Raw genomic sequence first — 5702 nt, forward strand, 5'->3', positions numbered from 1 at the left:
AGAGGAGGAAGGCCCAGTCCTTGGGCCCCTGGACCCCTGTGAGAGACCCAAATGGAGTTCCTGGCTCCTGGCTTTGGTTTGGCTCAGACTGGGCCATTGCAGCCATCTGTGGACTGAACCAGAGAGTGGAAGACCCCTCTGTCTCTGTCTCTCTAACTGTGCCTTTCAAGTAAATAAAATAAATTGTTTTTACAAATTGTTGAAAAACAGGACAAAGAGGAGGGAAGAAGGAATGGAGGGAGGAAGAACCTTCTGCTCTGCCCGCTGTGCCTCTGCTCTGCCTTCAGGCTGCTGCGCTGGCCTCACCTCCTGGCGCCTCTCCGCTGAATCCCAGCGCTTACATCTCTGTGTCGCCTCCAGGCTGGGCTCGCTCTCCTGTGGCTCCTATGTGCCACCAGCTGGGAGTGGCCGCATTTTTGTCACAAGATGAGAACCATCATGTCCGAGGAACTTGTGAGCCTCCGAGAAGTTGGCACCAAGAGGCCAGAGGGCGCCCTCCCCGGGGAGGCCAGGTCCTCTGCTAACGGTACAGCAGCAGTGTGGCTGGCCACACGAGTGGCAGGCAGAGCCCCGGGCCAACACGACATGCCGGTTTACAGGCAGCTAATGTAGACTTCATTTCATTTCTTAGGATTAAAATATTTCAACACTGCCATATAAAAATGTTCCATTCCGGTTCTTGGGCAGAGGCTGGGTGCAGCAGAGCTGCTAGATTTCAGCTGCCAGTTTCTCTTGCATTCCTGTTGTTGTCTGTAATTTCTAAAGACCAGTAAGTAGACATGGCACTTTACAAATACACAAAGACAAGGGCCTGGCCTTCGGTCAGAAAAACACAACCCAAACGAAAATAATCCCAGCAGAAGCAGTTAACAGCCTAGGGGTTGGGGGGGGGGGGGCAGGGCACCAGCGTGGGGAGGCACTTCAGCTTGTGCTTTTGTTTTAGAACAGGAGTGATTGGGAGAGAGGGAGCAGCCATGTCTTGAGGTTTGCTCGTGGTCGTGGGCTCAGGAGGTCATGCAACTCAATTGCAAAATTGCTCAAACTCACCCCACTCCCCACCCCACTCCAAAGAAACTACTTTCTGTGGCAGGCAGCACCTTTTCCCAATGACAAGCGACTTCTCAGGCATTGTTGCTCCCTGGTAGGAGGCCCTCAGCAGAGAGCACACACCCCCATTGGAGGGGACCGCACCTGAAGCCACGTCCCTAACTGGTGGTTTCTTTTGCCTTTCTCAGAATGCTCTACCCCACTGCATCATGCAAATGTCAAGGGTTTGTCACCCTAGAGACGAGCCAGCTACTCAGGACTGTGGCACAGGCAGCTGATCCAAGATACGTTTTTATGGAAACCTCAAGCCGTCACCCACATGTGGTGGCAGACCAGTCTGCTAAAGACTCTAAGTGGAACCAGTTATGTAGCTGGAGGTGGATCCATGATAATCTGGAAAACTGTTCTTTTTCTGGTCTGTTTCAACAAGTGGAGAGAGGAAATAGAACCCGAAAGGCATGCACTGTTTTACATTTTCGATGGAACTTTGGTAAAAATGGAAATCCTCCCCAAGAAAGGAACACTGGCAGGGGAAGGACAGAGGCAGCCAGAAATAGAGGAGAAAATGTGGAAATAAAGAGTTCTGTTAGTGTGTTTACGTTTCCTGATTTAGTTAAGTAAAAAAAGGCAGGACACACAATTATAGAGAGATGTGATCGCTAATGAGAGAGAGAGAGAGAGAGAGAGAGAGAGAGAGAGAGAGAGAGATGATTAAAATGAAATAGGGGACCAGCACTGTGGCACAGCAGGTAAAGCCACTGCCTGCAGCACCAGCATCCCATATGGACACCGGTTCTAGTCCCGGCTGCTCCACTTCCAATCCAGTTCTGCTGTGGCCTGGGAAAGCAGTGGAAGATGGCCTGAGTCCTTGGGCCCCTGTACCCACGTGGGAGACCCAGAAGAAGCTCCTGGCTCCTGGCTTCGGATCAATGCAGCTCCAGCCATTGTGGCCATCTGGGGAATGAACCAACAAATGGAAGACCTCTCTCTCTGCCTCTGCCTCTCTGTAACTTTGCCTTTCAAATAAGTAAATTTAAAAAAATTTAAATGAAATAGATGCAAATAGATTCCAGTGATACACTCTGGGAGCTGCTATTACAGGTTACTTTCATTTTTATCTTTTGACCTTTTTGTGTTTTTCCAACTTTAGAGTGACCATGTTTTTTTCTAGCAAAAACAACAAACCAGTTAAATAAATGGCTCTGATTCAAAATGCAATGATCTTTACCTCCAAGTCTAACTACACAGGCTGATGGAGTCCAGGTTTGTTAAAGGCAGTTTCCATTTGGGTTAGCACACCCCAGGCCAGAGAGAGCTGGGAGCTTGCAGATACACACTCACACACTTTGCCCACAGCTCACAGAGAAATATAAAGACTTTTCTAACCTCCACATATTGTAACAGTTCCAATGCCCCGGGGCTACACAGCAACAGATGATGAAACAAAGTGTTCTTTAGTGCCCACCTATTGCAAATTGTTATCATCACCATCAGCCCATACCATCTGCAAAGTCAAATCTAACTGTGAGTGAGGCATTGCTCTGTACCTTATGTGTGCTACAGTGAGCTTAACGTAGTGGAAGCGGATGTGCTATGGTGGAGGCCAGGCTGTTCCTGGCCATGGGCTCTAATAGTATTGGTTATTTCAGGAGCCTGATCTCCAGATGATGAGCCAGTCCAGGGCCTGGAAGAGCTGGAGCTGGGGGAGCTGCAGAAATTTGCTCCCGGACATCTTGTGCCAGTCATGTGGTGAGACTGCCTGCACAAGGTCCCCTCTGCACACGGAGGTCTGCTTCTTGCCAATCTTCTTGCTTCTCGGTGTTTGTCCTTTGCATCCCTTTGGGGACAAAAGACAGCCTCAGAGGCAAAACCCAGTTGTCCTATTTGTTTTAGCTGCCAGTTCCACTCAGCTATTTGTTCCTCTATTTGAAAACCCTTGAATTAGAGGTTTATTTAGGTGAACAAGATCCTTCCCAGAAGTGCAAAGGCATCACTCCAATAGGGTGATGAGCCATCAGCCTTCCAGACAGACTTTAGCAGAAATTGACTGCTTTCCTTCTGATGCCTGATTGGCTACCTCTAAAGGGAGCTGGGTAGGTGCGGATGGCAGGCTGCAGCTCGGAGATGAGGGCAAAAGTGAGCACGTGGACTGAAGAAGGCTGCACACATGGTGCTTGGAGAGAGAGCGGCCCCCGCATCACCCCCTCACAGAGGGTGTGAAGACGTGTGAAGGCCTCCCTCGCTGCCCGCCACCAACCCCGCCAGCTCTCCTGTCTGACCTGCAGGCGCCCACCTGGCCGCTGGCCTCGTCCCCCTGCTGCCTTCTCTCAGCCACCTGACTCTGTGCCTTTCCCCTCTGTCGCGGCATCTTCGCCTTCGCGTCGCCGCCTCCTCGGATGTGTCTGACCTTCTAAGCAGGTGAGCCGGAAGAAGCGCTCTCTATCACAAGCCCCACCCCGGGATGCCCCGGCCCTCTCCGCCAAGCTGCTTGGGAAATCTGCCTGCACCCTTTGCTTCCCCTGCCCTCACCCCCTTCCCACGCTCTGCTCAGCCCGCCTCAGCCGGCTTCTGTCAGTCTCCTCCCTGAGTCCCCAGCGGCCTTGTGATAAAACGCAGTGGAAACTTGGGTCTTTGCCTCCCCAGACTCTGGAACCTGGAGACTTCGTCCTGCCTCCTGCCTCCCTTCCGCCCCACTCCAGGGGTCCCATTCTCCCTGGGCGACTCCACCCTCTGTCACTTCTATGTGCTGGTGGCTGCCACGACCTCACTGTGGGGGTGAGCACTCCCATCCCCAGCGGTCTGTGGGACAGCCTATGTTTCCAGATGGGTCCACCAACAGCTCACCGTCAGGTCCACAACATCTCACAGACAGGTCCATCAACGCCTCCAGAACTGGCCCAACCCCACCTGCCCGATGCGTTCTGGCCCAGGGACTCTGTATATGCAGATACCCCTGTTTGGAAAGCGTTCCTCTTCCCCTTGATCCTCCTACCCCTTTACCTGGCTAGTGAGCTGTCCTTCATTTTTTTAGCCTCAGCTTAGATGTCACTTCTTCTGGGAAGCCTTCCTTGATACCCCAAACCTGAATCAGGTGCTCCCATATTTCCCTAAAGGTCAGCCGTATCTCTTTATTACACTGTCTCTCCTTTCCTTCTAAAATATTCATGATATGAGGGCAGGGGTCTTTCAGGCTGTCCGTTGGCTGTGCCTAGCATGATTTCTGGCACATAGCATGCTCAACAAACATGTGTTTATTTGAATAAAATACAGCACTCTGTTTCCAGTACTCAGCCACAGGGAAGGGCAGAGTGTGTGTGTGTGTGTGTGTGTGTCTCCTGCCCTCCCTAGTCCCGCCTCCTGCCACAGCTTCCTGTCCATCAAATGCAGTACCATTTCTCAAGGGAGCAGCCCTGGTCCCACTCTTAAACGTCGTCCAGGTTCTGGTTCCTTGTGTGTGTCCACCTGGCATTTTATTTTTTCTGTAGATGATTTCTTTTCTATGAGAAAACGCATTCTTCGTTTTAACAGCAACTTCAAAATGAGCTGTTTAAAAATTTTTTTAAAGCTGAGGGCTGGGGCCAGCATGGCATTGTGGGTTAAGAAGCTGGCATCTCATATCTGAGTGCCCTTTGGAGTCCTGGCTGCTCTGCTTCTGATCCAGGTCCCTGCTGGTGCTCCTGGGAAGGTAGCAGAGGATGGCCCAGGTGCTTGGGTCCCTCTCACCCACAAGGGACACCAGGCTCCTGCCTCAGCCTGGTGCAGCCCCAGCCATTGCATTCATTTGGGGAAGTAAACCAATGGATGAAAGATATTTCTCTCTCTCTCTCTCTCCCTCTCTCAAATGAATAAATCTTGGACGTGGAGACCTGTACTGAGTCCCATTCTTAGTGCTCGATGTCCCAGCCTGAAGCTGAAGAAGCCTCCCTGGGTGCAGGTGCCAGTGGCTGTGACGGTGTATGCTCTGATGGTGTCATACTTCCTCATCACCAGGGGAATAATTTAGGATGCTATTGGTGAACCTCCAAGTGTTGGCTCTCTGACAGGTGGACACGGACACCAGAGGTCAGTGGCCTTCTTGGCCTTCAGAATAGATGGATGACGTATTATGTAGGGACTTGCATCCAGCTTCCTGCTTACTATGAGAGCTTCCATTTTGAGATCCTAGACTGATCCAGTGCACCAAATATTCCAAAACTCACCAGATACCTTCTTCTATTTATCAGATTCCTTTTTGTCCTGTTGGGGTTTTTCCATGGCTAGTATATCCTCTAGAATGGAACTGCTGGGCTATATCATGGGTTAGACAGCCTTTTCAGAAGAAATCAATAGATTCTGGATTTGCCCCTGCTAATGAAATTTTAGAGGTTGTGCCAGAGCTGACATGTGGCATAGCGGATGAAGCCGCCTGCGATGCTGGCATCCTATAGGGGAGCTGGTTCAAGTCCCGGTTCCTCCACTTCCGATTCATCTCCCTGCTAATGCACCTGGGAAAGCAGTGGCAGATGGCCCAAGTGCTTGGACCCCTGCACACATGTGAAAGAACTGGAAGAAGCTCCTGGCAGCTTGCTCTGTCCTGGCCCAACATTGCGGGCATTTGGGGAGTGAACCAGCAGATGGACGACCTCTTGCACTCGTTCTCTCTCTCTCTCTCTCTC

General features: G+C 51.2%; 1 pseudogene; it reads left to right on the forward strand.

Annotated features, from left to right (window-relative positions):
* Positions 1 to 426: 426 nt before the first annotated feature.
* LOC133774299 (oligosaccharyltransferase complex subunit OSTC-like) lies at positions 427 to 5350 on the forward strand (annotated as a pseudogene).
* The last annotated feature ends 352 nt before the right edge of the window (positions 5351 to 5702 follow it).

Source organism: Lepus europaeus, chromosome 15, assembly GCF_033115175.1.
Source record: "Lepus europaeus isolate LE1 chromosome 15, mLepTim1.pri, whole genome shotgun sequence".
Lineage (NCBI taxonomy): Eukaryota > Metazoa > Chordata > Mammalia > Lagomorpha > Leporidae > Lepus > Lepus europaeus.